Source organism: Pseudophryne corroboree, chromosome 2 (genome assembly GCF_028390025.1).
Source record: "Pseudophryne corroboree isolate aPseCor3 chromosome 2, aPseCor3.hap2, whole genome shotgun sequence".
Classification (NCBI taxonomy): domain Eukaryota; kingdom Metazoa; phylum Chordata; class Amphibia; order Anura; family Myobatrachidae; genus Pseudophryne; species Pseudophryne corroboree.
The window spans coordinates 1,034,714,408-1,034,741,489 of NC_086445.1; the positions used below are offsets into that span (position 1 = coordinate 1,034,714,408).

The window sequence follows — 27,082 nt, forward strand, 5'->3', positions numbered from 1 at the left end:
AGGCGCTGTGGCGTGGGGGGTGATGTCTCAGCAGACGTGGTATGAGGGGGGCAGTAGCTGTGAATGAGGGGTGACTGAGGAATGAGGAAGTGGCATGAAGGCGCTGTGGCGTGGCGTGTGATGTCTAAGCAGACGTGGTATGAGGGGGGCAGTAGCTGTGAATGAGGGGTGACTGAGGAATGAGTAAGTGGCATGAAGGCGCTGTGGTGTGGCGGGTGATGTCTCAGCAGACGTGGTATGAGGGGGGCAGTAGCTGTGTATGAGGGGTGACTGAGAAATGAGTAAGTGGCATGAAGGCGCTGTGGCGTGGCGGGTGATGTCTCAGCAGACGTGGTATGAGGGGGGCAGTAGCTGTGAATGAGGGGTGACTGAGGAATGAGTAAGTGGCATGAAGGCGCTGTGGTGTGGCGGGTGATGTCTCAGCAGACGTGGTATGAGGGGGGCAGTAGCTGTGTATGAGGGGTGACTGAGAAATGAGTAAGTGGCATGAAGGCGCTGTGGCGTGGTGGGTGATGTCTCAGCAGACGTGGTATGAGGGGGCAGTAGCTGTGAATGAGGGGTGACTGAGGAATGAGTAAGTGACATGAAGGCGCTTTGGCGTGGCGGGTGATGTCTCAGCAGACGTGGTATGTGGGGGGCAGTAGCTGTGAATGAGGGGTGACTGAGGAATGAGTAAGTGGCATGAAGGCGCTGTGGCGTTGCGGGTGATGTCTCAGCAGACGTGGTATGAGGGGGCAGTAGCTGTGAATGAGGGGTGACTGAGGAATCAGTAAGTGGCATGAAAGCGCTGTGGCGTTGCGGGTGATGTCTCAGCAGACGTGGTATGTGGGGGGCAGTAGCTGTGAATGAGGGGTGACTGAGGAATGAGGAAGTGGCATGAAGGCGCTGTGGCGTGGCGGTGATATCTCAGCAGACGTGGTATGAGGGGGGCAGTAGTTGTGAATGAGGGGTGACTGAGGAATGAGGAAGTGGCATGAAGGCGCTGTGGCGTGGCGGTGATATCTCAGCAGACGTGGTATGAGGGGGGCAGTAGTTGTGAATGAGGGGTGACTGAGGAATGAGTAAGTGGCATGAAGGCGCTGTGGCGTGGCGGGTGATGTCTCAGCAGACGTGGTATGAGGGGGGCAGTAGCTGTGAATGAGGGGTGACTGAGGAATGAGGAAGTGGCATGAAGGCGCTGTGGCGTGGCGGTGATATCTCAGCAGACGTGGTATGAGGGGGGCAGTAGTTGTGAATGAGGGGTGACTGAGGAATGAGTAAGTGGCATGAAGGCGCTGTGGCGTGGCGGGTGATGTCTCAGCAGACGTGGTATGAGGGGGGCAGTAGCTGTGAATGAGGGGTGACTGAGGAATGAGTAAGTGGCATGAAGGCGCTGTGGTGTGGCGGGTGATGTCTCAGCAGATGTGGTATGAGGGGGGCAGTAGCTGTGAATGAGGGGTGACTGAGGAATGAGTAAGTGGCATGAAGGCGCTGTGGCGGGTGATGTCTCAGCAGACGTGGTATGAGGGGGGTAGTAGCTGTGAATGAGGGATGACTGAGGAATGAGTAAGTGGCATGAAGGCGCTGTGGCGTGGCGGGTGATGTCTCAGCAGACGTGGTATGAGGGGGGCAGTAGCTGTGAATGAGGGGTGACTGAGGAATGAGTAAGTGGCATGAAGGCGCTGTGGCGTGGCGGGTGATGTCTCAGCAGACGTGGTATGAGGGGGGCAGTAGCTGTGAATGAGGGGTGACTGAGGAATGAGTAAGTGGCATGAAGGCGCTGTGGCGGGTGATGTCTCAGCAGACGTGGTATGAGGGGGGTAGTAGCTGTGAATGAGGGATGACTGAGGAATGAGTAAGTGGCATGAAGGCGCTGTGGCGTGGCGGGTGATGTCTCAGCAGACGTGGTATGAGGGGGGCAGTAGCTGTGAATGAGGGGTGACTGAGGAATGAGTAAGTGGCATGAAGGCGCTGTGGCGTGGCGGGTGATGTCTCAGCAGACGTGGTATGAGGGGGGCAGTAGCTGTGAATGAGGGGTGACTGAGGAATGAGTAAGTGGCATGAAGGCGCTTTGGCGTGGCGGGTGATGTCTCAGCAGACGTGGTATGTGGGGGTAGTAGCTGTGAATGAGGGATGACTGAGGAATGAGTAAGTGGCATGAAGGCGCTGTGGCGTGGTGGGTGATGTCTCAGCAGTCGTGGTATGAGGGGGGCAGTAGCTGTGAATGAGGGGTGACTGAGGAATGAGTAAGTGGCATGAAGGCGCTGTGGCGTGGCGGGTGATGTCTCAGCAGACGTGTTATGAGGGGGGCAGTAGCTGTGAATGAGGGGTGACAGGAATGAGTAAGTGGCATGAAGGAGCTGTGGCGGGTGATGTCTCAGCAGACGTGGTATGAGGGGGGTAGTAGCTGTGAATGAGGGATGACTGAGGAATGAGTAAGTGGCATGAAGGCGCTGTGGCGTGGCGGGTGATGTCTCAGCAGACGTGGTATGAGGGGGGCAGTAGCTGTGAATGAGGGGTGACTGAGGAATGAGTAAGTGGCATGAAGGCGCTGTGGCGTGGCGGGTGATGTCTCAGCAGACGTGGTATGAGGGGGGCAGTAGCTGTGAATGAGGGGTGACTGAGGAATGAGTAAGTGGCATGAAGGCGCTTTGGCGTGGCGGGTGATGTCTCAGCAGACGTGGTATGTGGGGGTAGTAGCTGTGAATGAGGGATGACTGAGGAATGAGTAAGTGGCATGAAGGCGCTGTGGCGTGGCGGGTGATGTCTCAGCAGTCGTGGTATGAGGGGGGCAGTAGCTGTGAATGAGGGGTGACTGAGGAATGAGTAAGTGGCATGAAGGCGCTGTGGCGTGGCGGGTGATGTCTCAGCAGACGTGTTATGAGGGGGGCAGTAGCTGTGAATGAGGGGTGACAGGAATGAGTAAGTGGCATGAAGGAGCTGTGGCGTGGTGGGTGATGTCTCAGCAGACGTGTTATGAGGGGGGCAGTAGCTGTGAATGAGGGGTGACTGAGGAATGAGGAAGTGGCATGAAGGCGCTGTGGCGTGGCTGGTGATGTCTCAGCAGACGTGGTATGAGGGGGCAGTAGCTGTGAATGAAGGGTGACAGGAATGAGTAAGTGGCATGAAGGCGCTGTGGCGTGGCGGGTGATGTCTCAGCAGATGTGGTATGAGGGGGGCAGTAGCTGTGAATGAGGGAGGACTGAGGAATGAGTAAGTGGCATGAAGGCGCTGTGGCGTGGCGGGTGATGTCTCAGCAGACGTGGTATGAGGGGGGCAGTAGCTGTGTATGAGGGGTGACAGGAATGAGTAAGTGGCATGAAGGCGCTGTGGTGTGGCGGGTGATGTCTCAGCAGATGTGGTATGAGGGGGGCAGTAGCTGTGAATGAGGGGTGACTGAGGAATGAGGAAGTGGCATGAAGGCGCTGTGGCGTGGCTGGTGATGTCTCAGCAGACGTGGTATGAGGGGGCAGTAGCTGTGAATGAAGGGTGACTGAGGAATGAGTAAGTGGCATGAAAGCGCTGTGGCGTGGCTGGTGATGTCTCAGCAGATGTGGTATGAGGGGGGCAGTAGCTGTGAATGAGGGGTGACTGAGGAATGAGTAAGTGGCATGAAGGCGCTGTGGCGTGGCGGGTGATGTCTCAGCAGATGTGGTATGAGGGGGGCAGTAGCTGTGAATGAGGGAGGACTGAGGAATGAGTAAGTGGCATGAAGGCGCTGTGGCGTGGCGGGTGATGTCTCAGCAGACGTGGTATGAGGGGGGCAGTAGCTGTGAATGAGGGAGGACTGAGGAATGAGTAAGTGGCATGAAGGCGCTGTGGCGTGGCGGGTGATGTCTCAGCAGATGTGGTATGAGGGGGGCAGTAGCTGTGAATGAGGGAGGACTGAGGAATGAGTAAGTGGCATGAAGGCGCTGTGGCGTGGCGGGTGATGTCTCAGCAGACGTGGTATGAGGGGGGCAGTAGCTGTGTATGAGGGGTGACTGAGGAATGAGTAAGTGGCATGAAGGCGCTGTGGCGTGGCGGGTGATGTCTCAGCAGATGTGGTATGAGGGGGGCAGTAGCTGTGAATGAGGGAGGACTGAGGAATGAGTAAGTGGCATGAAGGCGCTGTGGCGTGGCGGGTGATGTCTCAGCAGACGTGGTATGAGGGGGGCAGTAGCTGTGTATGAGGGGTGACAGGAATGAGTAAGTGGCATGAAGGCGCTGTGGTGTGGCGGGTGATGTCTCAGCAGATGTGGTATGAGGGGGGCAGTAGCTGTGAATGAGGGGTGACTGAGGAATGAGGAAGTGGCATGAAGGCGCTGTGGCGTTGCGGGTGATGTCTCAGCAGACGTGGTATGAGGGGGCAGTAGCTGTGAATGAGGGGTGACTGAGGAATGAGGAAGTGGCATGAAGGCGCTGTGGCGTGGCGGGTGATGTCTCAGCAGACGTGGTATGAGGGGGGCAGTAGCTGTGTATGAGGGGTGACTGAGGAATAAGTAAGTGACATGAAGGCGCTGTGGTGTAGCGGGTGATGTCTCAGCAGACGTGGTATGAGGGGGCAGTAGCTGTGAATGAGGGATGACTGAGGAATGAGGAAGTGGCATGAAGGCGCTGTGGCGTGGGGGGTGATGTCTCAGCAGACATGGTATGAGGGGGGCAGTAAGCTGTGTATGAGGGGTGACTGAGGAATGAGGAAGTGGCATGAAGGCACTATGGCGTGACGTGTGATGTCTCAGCAGACGTGGTATGAGGGGGGCAGTAGCTGTGAATGAGGGGTGACTGAGGAATGAGGAAGTGGCATGAAGGCGCTGTGGCGTGGCGGGTGATGTCTCAGCAGACGTGGTATGAGGGGGCAGTAGCTGTGAATGAGGGGTGACTGAGGAATGAGGAAGTGACATGAAGGCGCTGTGGTGTGGCGGGTGATGTCTCAGCAGACGTGGTATGAGGGGGGCAGTAGCTGTGAATGAGGGAGGACTGAGGAATGAGTAAGTGGCATGAAGGCGCTGTGGCGTGGCCGGTGATGTCTCAGCAGACGTGAAATGAGGGGGGCAGTAAGCTGTGAATGAGGGGTGACTGAGGAATGAGTAAGTGGCATGTAGGCGCTGTGGCGTGGCGGGTGATGTCTCAGCTCCGGGGTAACATGGACTCTCAGATGAACGCTCTCTGATATTTCATGCTTCATTCCTAATGGAGCACAACGCCAAGGCGCTCTATAATATACTCATGCATTGGGGTAATTATTCCTACACCTGTATGCATCTGGTGCTCCCACGGTTGTCATGGGTAACGGCATCCGCTACCCATAACAACCGCTACCCTTGTTTTGCATCCGCTCTGATGGCAGATGCGGATTGGTGATCCTGACACCAGCAGCATATACCATCACCATCCATTCGCTATCACGTGATGGGGAGGTGTATCAAACATTCTAAAGTGGAGAAGTTGTCTATAGCAACCAATCAGATCCTGCCTATCATTTATCTAGTACATTGTATAAAATAATATCCAGAAGCTGATTGGGGCAATGCCTCCACATGTGTCCTTTCCCAGCCTTGATATATCTCCCCCTTAAGATCAGTAAAGTACGTTCAAAAAAACAAACCAAAATCTTCCTCATTTAATGGACCCTGAGAACCTTGACCGAATGTTTGTAGATCGCTGCCTGGATCTGATGTGACAGCTCGGAATCCATTAATAGGAACCTGTCTCCTTTATCCCTTTAATCCAGGATTACCGCTCTCACACACAAACCCAAGGGTCTTCCAATCGTCTCCAGAGCGCCTTTTAATTGGGCCCTTCCTTCCCCGCATCTACTGGCGCACTTAGCTGGATGCGTGCCAGCCCTGGAGCAGGAGAGACCTCAGGCGGATGGAAGGTTAGGCTAACAGAACCCTATTACAGGGATAAGTAACATATTGCTCATTAAACATTAAAAAACACAACAGTTGCTGGCTGGTTCTGCCAATATTCCGAGACTGCGAGTTTACTGTCGGTAGCGCGCCATGTCTTATTCATGACTTCAGATGCTGCATCGCGGGCCACACACTGGGCCAGAACAGACAGGCGGCGCGGTGCAGAGAACGTCTTTCTCACGCTCAGTGTGCTGGTTTTCTCCAGCTAATTAACGCGGCAGAAACACCCCAGCAGATTTCCCGCTGCCGCTACCCCCAAATGATGTTATTATTATTGTCATCGATGAGCCTGGAGGCAGGTGAACGCTGGTCGTTCTAATGGGGGAAAATACGGTTTCAGTTTTGGATAGAGTAGTCTTAGTAAATAGCACTATTTACAGCTCCCGCTGTATAGATCAAAGTGCAGTACCTCATATCGGCCCATAAGCTCTGCTGTCATAGAAGCGTTTATAACGGTTCGTACTTACCGGAGAAAAAAAAAAGAAATTTCCGCTACGTGGGGTAAATGCTAAAGATCCTTTGGGGTCAATTCAATTCAGCAACTTATGAATAGTGCCGGGAATTAGCTCCCGACGCTATTCAATTCAGCTGCTAGTTACCCGCAATTGTCGGGAATTCTTCTCTCATCCCCGGGGGATGAGAGAAGAAACCCGACAAAAGTGCTGCCTCGCGGCCGGCGCGAGGCTGATTCTGTCGGGAATTAGCCTCGCGCCGGGGAGTTAAGTCGGAGAATGCCCGTTCTCCCGACAATTCAACCTGTTTAGTCGGCGAGAACGGGACATCGCCGACTTAACTGGAGCTGAATTGAATAGCGTCGGGAGCTAATTCCCGGCGCTATTCATAAGTTGCCGAATTGAATTGACCCCAATGTCATAGTTTTTAAATCAATTAATACTTTCGCCGCTATCATCGACGAAAGTGTGCACTGCCGGCTAGTGTTACTGTGCACGCATAAGCTTAGGTCATACATGCGCACAAGGAGCGCCGGAGGAGGTGCAAGGATAAAACATGCGAAAACTTCTCTTCCTGCATCTAGAATGGACCCGTTCAGCTTAATGCATTGGGACCCTTGTGACTCAGGGCCTAATTCACACCGGATCGCTGTTATCCGAATTCACAAGGCGGACGATTATCAATCGACTGCGCATGTATACGGATGGTAGTGCGCACGTGTGAGGACAAACTGTGAAAGAATCCAGCAATTATTTTTTAATCGCTGGGTGTACGCAAGGTGATTGACAGGAAGAGGGCGTTTGGGGGTGGTAACTGGCCGTTTTCTGGGAGTGTCAGGAAAAACGCAGGCGTTCCCAAGCGTTTTCAGGGCGGGTGTGTGACGTCAGCTCCGGCCCCGATCAGCCTGTTCTCATCGCACTGTAGGGGTAAGTCCTGGGCTACACACACACTGCACAGACTAGAAATATCATTCACTGGTGAGTGAGTTGCATACGGATTTGCAGCTGACCGGCGTTCGCAGAGATTTGCGCAAAGCATATGCAGACTTGCACGGAACGGGTTTTCACTCTGTCTGGGCGGCGACTATCTGATCGCAAACCTCTGCAAATACAGCGATCAGGCCTGAAATAGGCCCTTTAATCATTTCATTCTACTGTAGATAAAAGATAAACCTGCCAAACACTGCTGCTTCCTATGACAGCCCTGGTTTTCATAAAAAAATCCTTTTTCTCCTGTGTCAGTTTCATGTGTTTTCCATGAGACAGTCCTGTTTTTCACAAGACTGTCCTGTTTCCATGAGACAGTTCTGTTTTCCACGTGACTGTCCTGCTCCCACGTGACAGTCCTGTTTTTCAAGAGACTGTTTTCCTACCACAAGACAGTTCTGTTTTCCATGTGACAGTCCAGTGTTCCATGAGACAGTCCAGTTTTCTACGAGACCCTGTTTCCATGGGACAGTCCAGTTGTCCACATGACAGTCCTGTTTTCCATGTGACAGAGCTATTTTTTTATGAGACAATCCTGTTTTCCACATATTCCTGTTTTCATGGAACGGGCTGTTTTTCCTGTGACATTTTACGCGTTTCTCCTGTGACAGCCCTGTTTTTCACAAGACAGCCGTGTTTTTCATTGGTCGTTTTTCATATGAAACTCGTGTTTTTCAAGAAAAACTAGCCTGTCTCATGTTAAACGGGACTGTCTCTTGGTAAACAGGGCAGTCACATGAAAAACAGGACTGTTATAGGAAAAACAAGCCCGTCACTTGAAAAACATGACGGCGACAGTCCTGTTTTTCACGTGACTGCTCTGTTTTGCATGAGACAGTTTTACACAAGATGGCGATTTACAGATCACGTATTATGGTGGTGCACGTATTATGGTGGTGCACGTACAGTAACGCTGCAATACTTACAGTATGAAGTAAGTGTTGTGCGGCTCTCCGTGGCAAATCTTACCTGCCTTCACCAGCACTAAGGCCCCCATTTATCAAGCCATGGAGAGTGATGCTGGGGCTGCGCTCAGTGATGACGTACCATCCAATCAGCTCCTGTCATTTTTCAAACACAGCCTTTAACATGACAGTTAGGAGCTGATTGGTTGGTACTATATCACCGTGCAATTTATCACTCTCCAAGGCTTGATAAATGGGGGTCTAAGAGTCTTCACACTTTGATAAATATGCAGCACTATGCAGCTACCCTTCACCCAACCTTACGGCCTTGGATAGCTCAGACTGACACGGCAGAATGCTCTGCAAGGGGTAAAAAGTGCAGCTCTAACCTTCGCCAGATGTGCGCTCTGCTGTGATATCGCTCCATAAAAAACACCACGCAGACCATTAATTTGCACTGTTTAACCCTCTCCGCAGAACCAGGACATGGCGCCTCTACGGTGATCGCTGTGTCCGGCTTGGCCCGGAATCAGAGCAGCAGATGTGCTTTCTGGCCACCTTCTCCTTCCGAGCCCTAACAATGGGCCACATGTACTGTGGTGTCAGTCGCGCTGCCCTTCTACATAAATGCTGGGCCCACGCTGCCTCCGTAAATGGAACGCGCAGCCCCAGCACACGGCTAGCCCGCTGAGCCCACCGCTTGTTCCTCGTGAACCCAAGGCCGTTTGTTGACCGGGCTGCCTGGAATTGTGCAGGAAAGGCAGATCTTCTTGGAGACTGTTGCTAGGCACGGGCTTTGGATGGTGGAGCCTGGGGGTCAGCGGTTAGCGGCCAGGAAACTTGGGCAGATTAGATGTTCTGCAACCTTCTCTCCCCACTGAGACATTCTCTCTCCTGCCGCAGAACTTCTGCAGAGAATCTTTCTTTCACTGTAACCCTTTCATTGACCAAGATTACTCCCTATTTACCCATAGTCAAGGAACTAATACCAACCTATTCCACTACTTACCAATAACGCATACCAAAGGCCGTGTAATGCTGTGCTGAATAATGTGCATTTATTATCTAGGTAATTTACACATAAGTCCAGGGCCCGGCTGTTACCAATACGCAGTTTTAGGCAGCTGCCTAGAGCACCGGGATCTGGAGGGACCCCACTGATTCTGCCTATCACAAAATGAAGAATAGCTCTGGAAGAAACATCCTTGCACTTAAAGCAAGTGGTGGCTGTGGAACTTATAAGTCACACTTTCATCTGATGGGCTGGGAATTGGGTATTGGTGGTGGATGGGGGCAGTAGGCTGAAGTTTTGCCTAGGGTGCCGAGAAACCTTGCACCGACCCTGCATAAGTCAAGATTCCCTCTATGCTGTCTTCATCAGGATGCCTGGGTAATGAGAAGGGACTTCATTAAGCAGGCAGGGTGTGAGTGACAGCTTGCTAACCTTGTTGTATGGACCCGGAGGCGGGGCTGGTGATGTCACAGCAGCTCAAATGTCTGTAGATTCAGCTTTGTGACCTCTATCAGATCCTATTAACACTCTGTAACTATATTTCATTGCTCCTTGTACTCATTACACTACATTCTATACTGATCTTCCAAATATTGTCACGTTCCATCAAAGAAAGGAAGATTTATCTTGCAGAGTATATAGCGGAAGATGAAATATTAGTTAGATGTGACATTCCTTGGTCACATCCCCAAAAAAGTCAATGATTATCAATGTATAGTACACTTAGGGGGACATTTACTAAGCAGTGATAAGAGCGGAGAAGTGAGCCAGTAGAGAAGTTGCCCCATCAACCAATCAGCAGCTCTGTATCATTTTACAGTATGCACATGATATATGTTACTTCAGTGCTGATTAGTTGCCATGGGCAACTTCTCCACTGGCTCACTTCTCCACTCTTATCACTGCTTAGTAAATGTCGCCCTATATGACATCACTGCCACCCGACACTTAATGACATCACTGCCACCCGACACTTCACAGTGAGTGTAATAATAACATGATGGTAGACTTCTGTGCGTCATCCTATAACCATTGTTGTTGGTTTCTTTAGTGGGGTGTGGTATGAAAAGTCGACATTCAGAATGCTGACACCAAAATGTACCACAGGTTCTGAATGCTGACAGTCTAAATGTCGACATGAGCGTTAGGTTGACAGGTAAAATGTCAACATCCGTAAATGCTGACAGTGTTTTTTAAGGTTAGTGCGCTTAGTCTCACGTCCAAATGTTCTTTTTAAATACAAAGGGTCGTCAGAAAAAGTTCCTGCTGTTTGGATTACGTCAGTTGTAGATACTCCGTCAGAGAACACCTCCCAAACTTCTTTGGTGGCTGCTCAGTTCTTCAGAAAATGACTTGGGTATGTTCAGTCATAAGATTCTGTGAAAGCAGGGGAGAAGAACAAGCGCCATATGGTGTAGTATTTTGAATAAATAGGAGTAATGGATACGTATATAAGAAATAAGTACCGGATAGATTCTTGAGATTTAGGCCTGTCTGTCTCACTTAGATTCCTTGTGGTTATTCCCCACCTAGGAGATAAAAGATCATCGCCATATGGTGTAGTAACCTCAGATATACCCTGGGGTACCCTCCCCTATATTTTGTGCGTACCAAAAGAAGGTTTCAATATAGCATATAGGATATATTTGTATCCAAGTAGATCAAGTCGGTCCAATATGATGTAATGGCTGAATCATTCACCTGCTGCTGCGTTATATAGTATTATCAAAAAATTTTTTAATCCATAAGATAATAATATACAAAAACAGATAAAAAATAATAAAATAAATCAGAAAGTCTTAGCTGATTAGTATAGGCAGTAGTCAGGTCAGTCTCAACGCGTTTCGCCTCCAGGGCTTCCTCAGGAGAATACATCATACCAGAAGGTGCACATATTTATAGTGCTTTCAGTTTCGTTTTGGCCATCACTTCCGGTCCGCGTCATTTCCGGAACCGGAAGTGCTTAGTTCGACATGAATTCCTAATGTATACATGGCTTGGTGTTTAACTAGATATTTAGCAATAGATAGCATTGGTGGTTCAGTGTTAGTACAACCTTTAGAGCAATCTGTGTAGCGCAAAACGGACATACAGTCCGTATGCTCCGTGAAACCGGAAGTGACGCGGTTCGTCCCGGCCACTGTCGCGTCACTTCCGGTTTAGAATAGAACCATCGTGCGTTCCAGCAGTATTTACTGGGCACTTCCTGTCGGCGGTTGGCAAGCTGGTTGGCGGAAGTAGCATAGATCTCATAGTGATTATGTTTTTAGAGAAAATAGGGAAGTCAGAATCGTCACAGAAGTTCAGTGGCAATTGGCTTACATAATTGATACAGATATGATCAGTATGCATATGTACAGTAAGAGTTCATACATGATTAAGAGATACAGAGATGCAGGATAAAAGTGCCGATTAATTATAAATATACAAAAAAGTATCAATGCATAAAAAATACATAAAAAATACACATAAATCACAAGATTGTACAAGATATGTAAAAAATATGTGAATAATATGCATATTAGTATGTAGTAAAAGAGGTACTTATAAAAATTGTTGAGATGTACATTTAAAATTATGAATATAACGCAGTGAATGTTAAAATGACACATGGTTATGCATATACCATCATATTTTACTCATGGTGGGATATATTATACGTACTTGGTCGAATGCAAAGGGACCCAATTTTTGCCTACATTACGTCCGGCATATTACGCACAAACCAATAAAAGATTCGAGGGAGGATTAGTATTATTCCTAAGAAATACATGAGTTCCTACAGTACAAGTTATAAAGATGAACTCTTTCTCAGCGAGCACGTGGCATAAGTTAAAACGCAGCTTCAATATACCTCAGAGGAAGGGGGCAATCTCGTAACCTTCATTATGGCCATGAGGTTGGAGGGTGTTTAGAGTGAAAATCCAGTACATCTCCCTCTGAGATAACTTTTTTAGAAGGTCGCCCCCTCTAGGCCCTAGTTTCACATGTTCAATAGCTCTGAAGGTAAATGTATCCAAGCTAGAGTTATGGGTTTCCGTGAAATGTCTTGAGAGCGGGTGGCTTTCTATTTTGTTTTTGATATTACGTACGTGTTCTTGAATGCGAAGTTTAAGAAGTCTTTTAGTTTTTCCCACATATTTACGATGGCATCCACACTCTATCACATATATGACCGAAGACGTATTACAGTTAACGAAGTCTTTCATGTTGAATTCTTTGGTTTGTTCCGAATTAAAAAAGGATCTCCTATTTGGGTGGACAAATTTGCACATAATGCAATGCCCACATTTATACATGCCTTTACATCTGGGAAGACTTGTGTTTGTGGTCCCCTTATTTTTTAGCATGCTTGGTGCCAAGATCTCCTTCAGATTCTGGGACTTTCTGAAAAAAACTTGTGGGCGTTCTGGTAGGATATCTCTCAGCACAGGATCCAATTTAAGAACATGCCAATGTTTAGCAAAGGACTTCCTGATTCTAGTTTCTTCGCTGCTGTATTGAGTGACAAATGGTACAGAGTAGTTTTTGTTTATTTCTTTTTTCTTCTTTGGATGGATAAGGGTTTCTCTGTCCAGTTCTTTCCCACGATCTATTGCCTCTTTGATGATCCTTTCCGGGTAGCCTCTTTCTCTAAATCTATCTGCATATATTAGGGACTGTTCTGCAAATGTTTCATGCGTCGTGCAGTTTCTCCGTAGCCTGTACATTGTTGAGAATGGGATGTTATTCTTCCATTTAGTAGCGTGGCTGCTATTGTAGTGTAGATAGCTATTGGTGTCGACGGTTTTTATGAAATTCTTAGTGACAACTTTTTCTCCATTGCAGCTTAAAATCAAGTCCAGAAATTCTATACGGCTGTGGTTTGTTGTGCTTGTGAATTTTAAATTAAAATCATTATTGCTGATGTATTCCATAAAACCTTTAAAACTCTCTAGATCGCCATCCCAGACCATGATGATATCGTCGATGTACCGTTTATAAAACCGGATATTCTTTTTAAAAACAGAGTTGGTGTAGATAAACTGTTGTTCCCACATGCCCATTAGAATATTAGCATAACTTGGGGCAAAAACTGTCCCCATCGCAGTGCCGCACACTTGTAAAAAGAATGTGTCTTGGAATTTAAAATAGTTATGGGTTAAAATAAATTGAATTAGGGAACATATGAGTTCACAATGGTCCTTAGTGATATTTGGATCCGTCTCCAGTTTGTCCCGGCATGCTTTTATTCCTTTTTCGTGGGTAATACTAGTATAAAGAGCTTGTACATCGATAGTAGTCCATAAGTACGTGTCTTTCCACTGAAACTCTTCAAGGTGGTTCAAGACGCTTGTAGTATCCTTCAAGTACGACGGCAGACTCTGTACATGTGATTTCAAGAAAATATCCACATACTCGGAGAGGTGTGACGTTAGTGAATCAATACCGGCTATGATCGGTCTTCCTGGTGGACAGTCCAATTGTTTATGTATCTTAGGCAAGTGGTAAAAAACTGGAATAATTGGGTTATGGTTCATGAGATACTGAAATTCGTCTTTAGTGATGAGTTGTTTACGCAGTCCTTCAACGAGTATTACCCTAAGTTCTTCCGTAAATCCCTCTGTGGGGTCTTTAGGTTGTTTCTTATAGGATGCAGTGTCATTGAGCAATCTCTGTGCTTCCTTGAGGTAGTCATCTCTATTCTGTATGACCAGGCCTCCTCCTTTATCCGCTGGTCTGAGGATGATCTTATCAATATCTTGAAGTTCCTTCATGGCGTGCTTCTCGGAGTTACTGAGGTTGTATTTCTTTATTTGAGGAGTATCTCCTTCGATTAGATCCCTTTTGACAAGGTCATAGAATGTGTTGATATAGGATCCTTTGGATTCCAATGGATAGAACTTTGATGTTGGTTTTAATCCAGATTTCGATGCATTATAGTTCGTCTGGATGGCTGTATCCTGTCTGGCAAAATGTCGTTTGAGAGTGAGGTTTCGGACATATTTATTTAGATCTATAAAAGTCTGAAACTTATCTGGTTTTTTTGAAGGTGCGAATGTTATGCCCTTGCTGAGTAATGAGATCTGTGGTTGCGTTAGAACATGAGAGGATAGATTAAATATGCCTTTCTCTTTTGGATCCATTACTTGGTGTATTTTTTCCTTGGATTTCCGTTTTCTTCCTCCTCGTTTTCCTCGTCTTGTAGTCTTCGTTTTAAGGGTGATGCTGTGTGAGTACTTTCCCTTATTCTTCCCTGTTGGTCTCTGTCCCTGTATGGTCTCTGTGGTCTTCGTTCTAAAAAATGATGATTATCCTCGCTATTCACGGTGCTTGTAGTGGGCGCTTCTAAGGGCAGGAAGCGATTCTCTGTTCTCATGTTTTCTTGCTTAGATATGAATCTGGGTTTGTGGTAGGAACCTGATCTGTTCCTGGGATTGTTATCCCTAGACCAATCCCTGGAACGGTATGGAATTCTACCCCTATTTTGTAGAGGCATTCTTGACCAATTTTTGACCTTGTTGTTTTCATAATCCCTTTTATCTCTTAGGAATTTGTGTTCTTTATTCTTAATGACTTCTTCCTCTATTTTCTCTAATTTTTTGTTGAGGACTTTTTCATTAATTATGAATTCCTCACTGTCTTTAAATTTATTTAGGATTACATCTTTATCTTTCAGAGTTTCTTCAATGGAAATTAGTTCAGAGCGTTTTTCTTTAACAATCAGTTTCATGAGGTTGAGTGAGCACTCATGCAAGATTTTATCCCACTCATTCATAAAATCCACTCTATCAGTACCAAATGTGGGGTTCTTATTTATTCTCAGACCTCTAGGGACTCTATTGACCTTAATATAATGTTCTAGTCCCTTAATGTCCCACCATACCCTTATCTCCTTGACAAGGGTTTTCTCAATATCCCAAAATAGGGAATCCACATTATCATTAATAGATACATTGCTGGAGGTTTTTTTCTCATCAAAAACTCTTTGGCAGAGATCTGATCTCTTTTTGGTCAGGCCACACAAACGCAACATTTTCTATAAAATGGTATACAGAAAAAACACTAACAGTAAATGATAATACTGAAAAAATTGGACTAAGACAGCAGCTCCAACCTGGAATACCAAGGAAATGTAGAGAGTGTTTTTTAAGGTTAGTGCGCTTAGTCTCACGTCCAAATGTTCTTTTTAAATACAAAGGGTCGTCAGAAAAAGTTCCTGCTGTTTGGATTACGTCAGTTGTAGATACTCCGTCAGAGAACACCTCCCAAACTTCTTTGGTGGCTGCTCAGTTCTTCAGAAAATGACTTGGGTATGTTCAGTCATAAGATTCTGTGAAAGCAGGGGAGAAGAACAAGCGCCATATGGTGTAGTATTTTGAATAAATAGGAGTAATGGATACGTATATAAGAAATAAGTACCGGATAGATTCTTGAGATTTAGGCCTGTCTGTCTCACTTAGATTCCTTGTGGTTATTCCCCACCTAGGAGATAAATGCTGACATGGTTAAAATGCTGGCATGTCCATGGTGTCGGCATTTACTATGTAAACACCTGAATTTCGGCATAGTTTTTTGCTTATTTATTATTTGTAACCATATCTGTACAAAATAACACAAAAATGTATGGTCGACATTTTGGTGTTGACCTATAATATGTTGACTGGTATCTCCAGCACGGTACTCTGCAGTGATTACCCCGCAGAACTGTCTCTGGGCGCGATGCAGCATGGAAATTAGCACAGGTTGCTCTGCTAAAGGAAAGTGCCTGAGGCCTTTTATGCTTTTACTGAGAGATACAAGTTTTATGCTGTTCTTCTAATTCTGCGTTGTTCAGGGATTCTCCTGGGGAGTTTCATCTCATCTCTGCCCGCTCACCGTGCGCTGCCATCCTGATGTACAACCCTCATTCGGCTTATCCCTGTGGTTCTAACGTCTATCCTTCACAACCCAACACGTGTTATCATATGCTTGTACCTGCAATATTGCTGACAAACCTCTCACATCCTCACGTCATCGGCAGCCGCCGGATTGGGGTGACATTCTCATTCGGAATTTGCTTCAGTCAAGTACCTGTGTTCATTTAGTAAGCAGAGTGGAAATGCTAAGTTTGTCATTCAGATGTTGCTTGTTACACACTGCCATATATCTGAGAAAGTCTGCCCCTCTCCTAAACCTTCAATGTGCATTGCATTGTAAACAGGAATTCTTCTTCTGGCCGGTGTATATGGTAAGGGGCAAACTAAACAGTGGCGGTATTCGTGGCCTAATAACGCCTCCTCTCCACAAACCTTGCATCAGCGCAGCCTGTTTCTAAGGATCATTCCTCCATGGAAAAATTGCTAGGGATTGCATATAGGGGGTCATTCCGAGTTGATCGCTAGCTGCTTTCAGTCGCTCTGCAGCGATGAGGCACAAAAAAGGCACTTCTGCGCATGCGTCGCAATGCACACGTGTGTCGTACTATTGCAACGAACGATGTAGTTTCACACAAGGTCTAGCGAAGCTTTTCATTCGCACTGCTGGCCGCAGAGTGATTGACAGGAAGTGGAGCGTCTCTGGGTGTCAACTGACCGTTTTCAGGGAGTATTCAGAAAAACGCAGGCGTGCCAGGAATAACGCAGGCATGGCTGGGCGAATGCAGGGCGTGTTCGTGACGTCAAAACAGGAACTGAACAGTCTGAAGTGATCGCAAGCGCTGAGTGGGTATTGAGCTACACTAAAACTGCACAAAAAAAGTTTGCCGCCGCTCTGCGATCCTTTCGTTCGCACTTCTGCTAAGCTAAAATACACTCCCAGTGGGAGGCGGCATAGCGTTTGCACGGCTGCTAAAAACTGCTAGCGAGCGATCAACTCGGAATGACCACCATAGTACAGCAGGTGCCATTTAATCAGCGTTCCCACTTCAGAGACCAGAATCACCATATTAGGGACATCACCTGAGATTGGGTACCATAGACATATATTACACGGTCCACTTGGACACAGCACCCACAAAGCTTACAGTATATCCAGTAACTGCCCCACATTGCATCGTCAGAAGGACCTATAGCAGTGTTTCCCATATCTAGTCCTTGAGACACAGTAACAGGGCATGTTTTCCAGGTGTCCCGCTAGAATCACAAATGAAATAATTAGAACCACTGGTTGATCTTTTTAAATGTGTCAGTCAGTAATGACTACACCTGTGCTCCTGCTGCTAGGAGATTGGGAAAACATGCACTGTTAGTGTGCCCTGAGCACTGGCTGTGAGAAGCACTGCCCTGTATAGCAGCTTAACCTGACAGTGGCCTCGCAGTGTTGTTTGGTAAAATAAATACAATTCACAATGTAACTCCACAACGTCACTACCAGTAGCACAGTATTAATCCTGCGTAATTGCAGCTCAGCAGATAATTAATGCTGTCACAGTCAGGATACATGGGGTAAGCCAAGGAAAGCAGCCGCTCTGCTCTCACAGGCAATCTAAGGGCATTTCCTCCAGATCCTACGGATATCAGTTCTTTATGTCACAGGGTCTTGTCTTTGAATCATTGATTTTATTCTTGCTCTTCAGCGTCGGCTGGGGGTATTCTCTGCAGGACCTTGCAACAAAAGAGCCATTAATTATAGGGAGTCTGTAGTATTCACGCCGTATTGGCTTTCCATCATCACTCCCACGCGCCGGCTTGTGCACGCCATCGTACAACTTTTACTACCACCACTGCTTCAGATTTTCAGCTGCATTTTGTACTTCGCTTAAGGTCAACAGGTACAAAAGATCGACATAAATATGGTCGACACACAAATGCTCAACAATTTATTTATTTTTTGCTATTTTGTCTCAAATCTAGGTTTTTGTCTGTTATCCGGCCACCATCAGTACAAACATCTAAAAACAAGTGTCGACCTTTCATATGTTGACTTTAGTACACATCAAACTAATGCATGTCGGCCATATGGTGTCGGCCTAATGACTGTCAACCTACATACAGTATTGTTGATCTACCATCTGGATATCACGCTCGAGAGGAGACGTAGATGGAACTACTTGTTACTACGAGCCCCATGTGATGCATGTGCAGACCCTCTATTCAGTTGTCAACACATCAGTGCTGAAAGTAGGGTGGTACGAGGTGGTACGGAGTACCATTAAGAAATATGGTGGTGGTACACAGTACCACCAGCCCAACGCTGGGGTATAATTTTTTAAGGGGCATTTTTGTGTGTGGGACATAAAATGGTGTCAGTGGCATAATATGTAATAGGCATTACGGTGTGTGGTATAATGTGTAATGGGCATTACGGTGTCTGGCATCATGTGTAATGGGCATTACGGTGTCTGGCATCATGTGTAATGGGCATTATGGTGTGGTATAATGTGTAATAGGCATTACAGTGTGTGGCATGATGTGAAATGGGCATTATGGTGTGTGGTATAATGTGTAATGGGCATTACAGTGTGTTGCATAATGTGTAATGAGCATTACAGTGTGTGGCATAATGTGTAATGGGCATTACTGTGTGTGACAATGTGTAATGGGCATTACGGTGTTTGGCATAATGTGTAATGGGCATTACTGTGTGTGGCATAATGTGTAATGGGCATTACTGTGTGTGGCATAATGTGTAATGGGCATAACAGTGTCTGGCATAATATGTAATGGGCATTACTGTGTGTGGCATAATGTGTAATGGGCATTACTGTGTGTGGCATAATGTGTAATGGGCATTACAGTGTCTGTCATAATATGTAATGGGCATTACTGTGTTTGGCATAATGTGTAATGGGCATTACTGTGTGTGGCACAATGTGTAATGGGCATTACGGTGTTTGACATAATGTGTAAGGGGCATTACGGTGTGTGGCATAATGTGGCCATGCCCCTATTGTTATGTAGCTACTCCCCTAGTTTCATGTGACCACACCCCCTTATGACACGTGACCACGTCCATTTTTACTATCAGTACCACTAAGAAAAAAATTCTACTTGCGCCACTGCAACACATACAGTCAGTGGAATATCGCGAGATGCATCTTTTTCTGTGGATGCATCTGAATCAGGAATACAATGTACACCATCGCCCAACTCACCTACAGTATAAACCCGATGCACTGCACCCTCCTCTCCCTGCATCTTATATCCCCCTACACACTGGTGATTGGTCGCATACCGCCCCCCCCCCCCATTTGTGTCGCACTCACTGCTCCCCCCGCATTTTTTATTGAACATGAGTTCTGTTGTGTCAGAAAGTACTAATCTCGTTACTTATGGTGCAAAACAACAAGAAAGAAAAGAAAAAAAACCCACCCTATTTATTTTCTCCTCATAAACGCACGTGAGCGCTGGTTTAACTCTAAACTGTTCAACAAAACCGTCATGAATTGTGCTTTGAAAAGTCTAAGAAGCCATTTACGTTGGCACAAGAAGTGCGACATCCTGATAAGTAGGCGCTTAAAACCCGGTTTGCTTTGCTACATACATAATTAAGCACAAAATAAATAGTCAGAATGCACCTTTTGTGTTTCTCCCCTTCCCAGCGCCTTGGATCCATTGTTTGCGGAGCACAGATGAAAGAACGCGGTAGCGGCGCCAGCACAATACTCCCTTGCAAATTTTCAAGGCTTTTCACAATCCAGAATATTCTCCCACTTATATATTGTGCATTAGGCCGACATGACTGGACTGAGAATTGCAGGCGCTTAATGAAAATAACAGAAGTATAATGTTTTATTATGTGATAGCGCTTCTGTTTTCTTCCCGGGTGATTCAAGGAGACATACAGTAGTTTAAGGAAATGTAAGTGCAACCCGCAGTCCGCTGATCTTACAGTGAAAATAATCACTTTCGTTATTTGGCCTTCACCTGACTACTTTGAGCGCAATGACTTCACCTTTTTTTTTACTAATTCTGGGTTTTTCAGACTTTTCCTTTTTTTATTATTAGACTGAAAGGTCTATGGGGGTTATTTGGAGATGGACGCAGATCTAGTTTTCCGCAGCAAGATCGGCGTCCATTTAATTACATTTTGAGGGCCGCACAGCACAAGGCCTCCCAGCATGTGCGATGTGCTGCCACGCGATGCATTCGCAATTAATTTGTGAACACATCGATTTGAGGATGACCCCAGCCTGCTGGAAGGTGGTCCGGCGCCATTTTTCCCTCGTAGCAGCTGTGTGTGACGCAGCCACCCCAAAAACGTTCCCGCCACACCCACAGAATGCCAGGTTGATGCCCCACCCCTGATGTTCACCTTCCGGCTGCATCTTTCTGGGATGCAGCGGCATAGTGAAGGGTATAGGTACTGCGCAGACCCCCTGGATGCCGTGAATAGACCCCTATTTACTAACATTACTTCTAAGTAGAGAGCACGCAGACAACAATTAATCTTTGTCTCCCTAGTGCATGTTAGAACAGAGCTGTTTGCATGGTGTATTGCAAATGTCACACTAAATGCAATGCTTTCTATTTACTGTTTGAAAACTTTTTATGTTGTTTTTTTTTACAAATACAGGTATACAAGACGCTTTAAATATATGTGTGTGTGTGTGTGTTGTAGTTACAAAACAAGGGGGCAATTTGTCAATAAGAGTGTAAACCTACCACTGTATAAATCATTGGTGCGGCCACACCTGGAATATTGTGTACTGCTCTGGGCACGTCACTATAAAAAAGATATCTTGGAACTCGAAAGGGTTCGGAGGTGAGCCGCCAAACTGGTTAAGCGGGTTAGAGGCACTGGATTATGAGGAAAGACTTAACAGTTTAGATTTGTTTACACTGGAAAAGAGGTGGGTGAGAGGGTACATTATTAATATTTATAAATACATAAAGGGACAATACAAGGATTTATCAGACGATCTGTTCCTCAAAAAAACTAGAGATGAGCGCCTGAAATTTTTCGGGTTTTGTGTTTTGGTTTTGGGTTCGGTTCCGCGGCCGTGTTTTGGGTTCGACCGCGTTTTGGCAAAACCTCACCGAATTTTTTTTGTCGGATTCGGGTGTGTTTTGGATTCGGGTGTTTTTTTAAAAAAACACTAAAAAACAGCTTAAATCATAGAATTTGGGGGTCATTTTGATCCCATATTATTATTAACCTCAAAAACCATAATTTCCACTCATTTTCAGTCTATTCTGAATACCTCACACCTCACAATATTATTTTTAGTCCTAAAATTTGCACCAAGGTCGCTGGATGACTAAGCTAAGCGACACTAGTGGCCGACACAAACACCTGGCCCATCTAGGAGTGGCACTGCAGTGTCACGCAGGATGTCCCTTCCAAAAAACCCTCCCCAATCAGCACATGACGCAAAGAAAAAAAGAGGCGCAATGAGGTAGCTGACTGTGTGAGTAAGATAAGCGACCCTAGTGGCCGACACAAACACCGGGCCCATTTAGGAGTGGCACTGCAGTGTCACGCAGGATGTCCCTTCCAAAAAACCCTCCCCAATCAGCACATGACGCAAAGAAAAAAAGAGGCGCAATGAGGTAGCTGACTGTGTGAGTAAGATTAGCGACCCTAGTGGCCGACACAAACACCGGGCCCATTTAGGAGTGGCACTGCAGTGTCACGCAGGATGTCCCTTCCAAAAAACCCTCCCCAATCAGCACATGACGCAAAGAAAAAAAGAGGCGCAATGAGGTAGCTGACTGTGTGAGTAAGATTAGCGACCCTAGTGGCCGACACAAACACCGGGCCCATTTAGGAGTGGCACTGCAGTGTCACGCAGGATGTCCCTTCCAAAAAACCCTCCCCAATCAGCACATGACGCAAAGAAAAAAAGAGGCGCAATGAGGTAGCTGACTGTGTGAGTAAGATTAGCGACCCTAGTGGCCGACACAAACACCGGGCCCATTTAAGAGTGGCACTGCAGTGTCACGCAGGATGTCCCTTCCAAAAAACCCTCCCCAATCAGCACATGACGCAAAGAAAAAAAGAGGCGCAATGAGGTAGCTGACTGTGTGAGTAAGATTAGCGACCCTAGTGGCCGACACAAACACCGGGCCCATTTAGGAGTGGCACTGCAGTGTCACGCAGGATGTCCCTTCCAAAAAACCCTCCCCAATCAGCACATGACGCAAAGAAAAAAAGAGGCGCAATGAGGTAGCTGACTGTGTGAGTAAGATTAGCGACCCTAGTGGCCGACACAAACACCGGGCCCATTTAGGAGTGGCACTGCAGTGTCACGCAGGATGTCCCTTCCAAAAAACCCTCCCCAATCAGCACATGACGCAAAGAAAAAAAGAGGCGCAATGAGGTAGCTGACTGTGTGAGTAAGATTAGCGACCCTAGTGGCCGACACAAACACCGGGCCCATTTAGGAGTGGCACTGCAGTGTCACGCAGGATGTCCCTTCCAAAAAACCCTCCCCAAACAGCACATGACGCAAAGAAAAATAAAAGAAAAAAGAGGTGCAAGATGGAATTGTCCTTGGGCCCTCCCACCCACCCTTATGTTGTATAAACAAAACAGGACATGCACACTTTAACCAACCCATCATTTCAGTGACAGGGTCTGCCACACGACTGTGACTGATATGACGGGTTGGTTTGGACCCCCCCCCCAAAAAAGAAGCAATTAATCTCTCCTTGCACAAACTGGCTCTACAGAGGCAAGATGTCCACCTCATCATCACCCTCCGATATATCACCGTGTACATCCCCCTCCTCACAGATTATCAATTCGTCCCCACTGGAATCCACCATCTCAGCTCCCTGTGTACTTTGTGGAGGCAATTGCTGCTGGTCAATGTCTCCGCGGAGGAATTGATTATAATTCATTTTAATGAACATCATCTTCTCCACATTTTCTGGATGTAACCTCGTACGCCGATTGCTGACAAGGTGAGCGGCGGCACTAAACACTCTTTCGGAGTACACACTTGTGGGAGGGCAACTTAGGTAGAATAAAGCCAGTTTGTGCAATGGCCTCCAAATTGCCTCTTTTTCCTGCCAGTATAAGTATGGACTGTGTGACGTGCCTACTTGGATGCGGTCACTCATATAATCCTCCACCATTCTTTCAATGGTGAGAGAATCATATGCAGTGACAGTAGACGACATGTCCGTAATCGTTGTCAGGTCCTTCAGTCCGGACCAGATGTCAGCATCAGCAGTCGCTCCAGACTGCCCTGCATCACCGCCAGCGGGTGGGCTCGGAATTCTGAGCCTTTTCCTCGCACCCCCAGTTGCGGGAGAATGTGAAGGAGGAGATGTTGACAGGTCGCGTTCCGCTTGACTTGACAATTTTCTCACCAGCAGGTCTTTCAACCCCAGCAGACTTGTGTCTGCCGGAAAGAGAGATCCAAGGTAGGCTTTAAATCTAGGATCGAGCACGGTGGCCAAAATGTAGTGCTCTGATTTCAACAGATTGACCACCCGTGAATCCTTGTTAAGCGAATTAAGGGCTCCATCCACAAGTCCCACATGCCAAGCGGAATCGCTCCGTGTTAGCTCCTCCTTCAATGTCTCCAGCTTCTTCTGCAAAAGCCTGATGAGGGGAATGACCTGACTCAGGCTGGCAGTGTCTGAACTGACTTCACGTGTGGCAAGTTCAAAGGGCATCAGAACCATGCACAACGTTGAAATCATTCTCCACTGCGCTTGAGACAGGTGCATTCCACCTCCTATATCGTGCTCAATTGTATAGGCTTGAATGGCCTTTTGCTGCTCCTCCAACCTCTGAAGCATATAGAGGGTTGAATTCCACCTCGTTACCACTTCTTGCTTCAGATGATGGCAGGGCAGGTTCAGTAGTTTTTGGTGGTGCTCCAGTCTTCTGTACGTGGTGCCTGTACGCCGAAAGTGTCCCGCAATTTTTCTGGCCACCGACAGCATCTCTTGCACGCCCCTGTCGTTTTTTAAATAATTCTGCACCACCAAATTCAAGGTATGTGCAAAACATGGGACGTGCTGGAATTTGCCCATATTTAATGCACACACAATATTGCTGGCGTTGTCCGATGCCACAAATCCACAGGAGAGTCCAATTGGGGTAAGCCATTCCGCGATGATCTTCCTCAGTTGCCGTAAGAGGTTTTCAGCTGTGTGCGTATTCTGGAAAGCGGTGATACAAAGCGTAGCCTGCCTAGGAAAGAGTTGGCGTTTGCGAGATGCTGCTACTGGTGCCGCCGCTGCTGTTCTTGCGGCGGGAGTCCATACATCTACCCAGTGGGCTGTCACAGTCATAGTCCTGACCCTGCCCTGCTCCACTTGTCCACATGTCCGTGGTTAAGTGGACATTGGGTACAACTGCATTTTTTAGGACACTGGTGAGTCTTTTTCTGACGTCCGTGTACATTCTCGGTATCGCCTGCCTAGAGAAGTGGAACCTAGATGGTATTTGGTAACGGGGGCACACTGCCTCAATAAATTGTCTAGTTCCCTGTGAACTAACGGCGGATACCGGACGCACGTCTAACACCAACATAGTTGTCAAGGCCTCAGTTATCCGCTTTGCAGCAGGATGACTGCTGTGATATTTCATCTTCCTCGCAAAGGACTGTTGAACAGTCAATTGCTTACTGGAAGTAGTACAAGTGGGCTTACGACTTCCCCTCTGGGATGACCATCGACTCCCAGCAGCAACAACAGCAGCGCCAGCAGCAGTAGGCGTTACACGCAAGGATGCATCGGAGGAATCCCAGGCAGGAGAGGACTCGTCAGAATTGCCAGTGACATGGCCTGCAGGACTATTGGCATTCCTGGGGAAGGAGGAAATTGACACTGAGGGAGTTGGTGGGGTGGTTTGCGTGAGCTTGGTTACAAGAGGAAGGGATTTACTGGTCAGTGGACTGCTTCCGCTGTCACCCAAAGTTTTTGAACTTGTCACTGACTTATTATGAATGCGCTGCAGGTGACGTATAAGGGAGGATGTTCCGAGGTGGTTAACGTCCTTACCCCTACTTATTACAGCTTGACAAAGGGAACACACGGCTTGACACCTGTTGTCCGCATTTCTGTTGAAATAGTTCCACACCGAAGAGCTGATTTTTTTGGTATTTTCACCAGGCATGTCAACGGCCATATTCCTCCCACGGACAACAGGTGTCTCCCCGGGTGCCTGACTTAAACAAACCACCTCACCATCAGAATCCTCCTGGTCAATTTCCTCCCCAGCGCCAGCAACACCCATATCCTCCTCATCCTGGTGTACTTCAACACTGACATCTTCAATCTGACTATCAGGAACTGGACTGCGGGTGCTCCTTCCAGCACTTGCAGGGGGCGTGCAAATGGTGGAAGGCGCATGCTCTTCACGTCCAGTGTTGGGAAGGTCAGGCATCGCAACCGACACAATTGGACTCTCCTTGTGGATTTGGGATTTCGAAGAACGCACAGTTCTTTGCGGTGCTACTGCTTTTGCCAGCTTGAGTCTTTTCATTTTTCTAGCGAGAGGCTGAGTGCCTCCATCCTCATGTGAAGCTGAACCACTAGCCATGAACATAGGCCAGGGCCTCAGCCGTTCCTTGCCACTCCGTGTGGTAAATGGCATATTGGCAAGTTTACGCTTCTCCTCCGACAATTTTATTTTAGGTTTTGGAGTCCTTTTTTTACTGATATTTGGTGTTTTGGATTTGACATGCTCTGTACTATGACATTGGGCATCGGCCTTGGCAGACGACGTTGCTGGCATTTCATCGTCTCGGCCATGACTAGTGGCAGCAGCTTCAGCACGAGGTGGAAGTGGATCTTAATCTTTCCCTAATTTTGGAACCTCAACATTTTTGTTCTCCATATTTTAATAGGCACAACTAAAAGGCACATCAGGTAAACAATGGAGATGGATGGATACTAGTATACAATTATGGACGGACTGCCGAGTGCCGACACAGAGGTAGCTACAGCCGTGAACTACCGTACTGTGTCTGCTGCTAATATAGACTGGTTGATAAAGAGATGTCGTAGTATGTATGTATGAAGAAGAAAGAAAAAAAAACCACGGTTAGGTGGTATACAATTATGGACGGACTGCCGAGTGCCGACACAGAGGTAGCCACAGCCGTGAACTACCGTACTGTACTGTGTCTGCTGCTAATATAGACTGGTTGATAAAGAGATGTCGTAGTATGTATGTATGAAGAAGAAAGAAAAAAAACCCACGGGTAGGTGGTATACAATTATGGACGGACTGCCGAGTGCCGACACAGAGGTAGCCACAGCCGTGAACTACCGTACTGTACTGTGTCTGCTGCTAATATAGACTGGTTGATAAAGAGATGTAGTAGTATGTATGTATAAAGAAGAAAGAAAAAAAAACCACGGGTAGGTGGTATACAATTATGGACGGACTGCCGAGTGCCGACACAGAGGTAGCCACAGCCGTGAACTACCGTACTGTACTGTGTCTGCTGCTAATATAGACTGGTTGATAAAGAGATGTCGTAGTATGTATGTATGAAGAAGAAAGAAAAAAAAAACACGGTTAGGTGGTATACAATTATGGACGGACTGCCGAGTGCCGACACAGAGGTAGCCACAGCCGTGAACTACCGTACTGTACTGTGTCTGCTGCTAATATAGACTGGTTGATAAAGAGATGTCGTAGTATGTATGTATAAAGAAGAAAGAAAAAAAAACCACGGTTAGGTGGTATACAATTATGGACGGACTGCCGAGTGCCGACACAGAGGTAGCCACAGTCGTGAACTACCGTACTGTACTGTGTCTGCTGCTAATATAGACTGGTTGATAAAGAGATGTCGTAGTATGTATGTATGAAGAAGAAAGAAAAAAAAACCACGGTTAGGTGGTATACAATTATGGACGGACTGCCGAGTGCCGACACAGAGGTAGCCACAGCCGTGAACTACCGTACTGTACTGTGTCTGCTGCTAATATAGACTGGTTGATAAAGAGATGTCGTAGTATGTATGTATAAAGAAGA

General features: G+C 47.0%; 1 protein-coding gene across 3 annotated transcripts in view; it reads left to right on the plus strand.

Moving 5' to 3' along the window:
• Positions 1-27,082, plus strand: part of LSAMP (limbic system associated membrane protein) — a 1,024,508-nt gene that overhangs the window by 832,683 nt on the left and 164,743 nt on the right. The window lies entirely within an intron of this gene.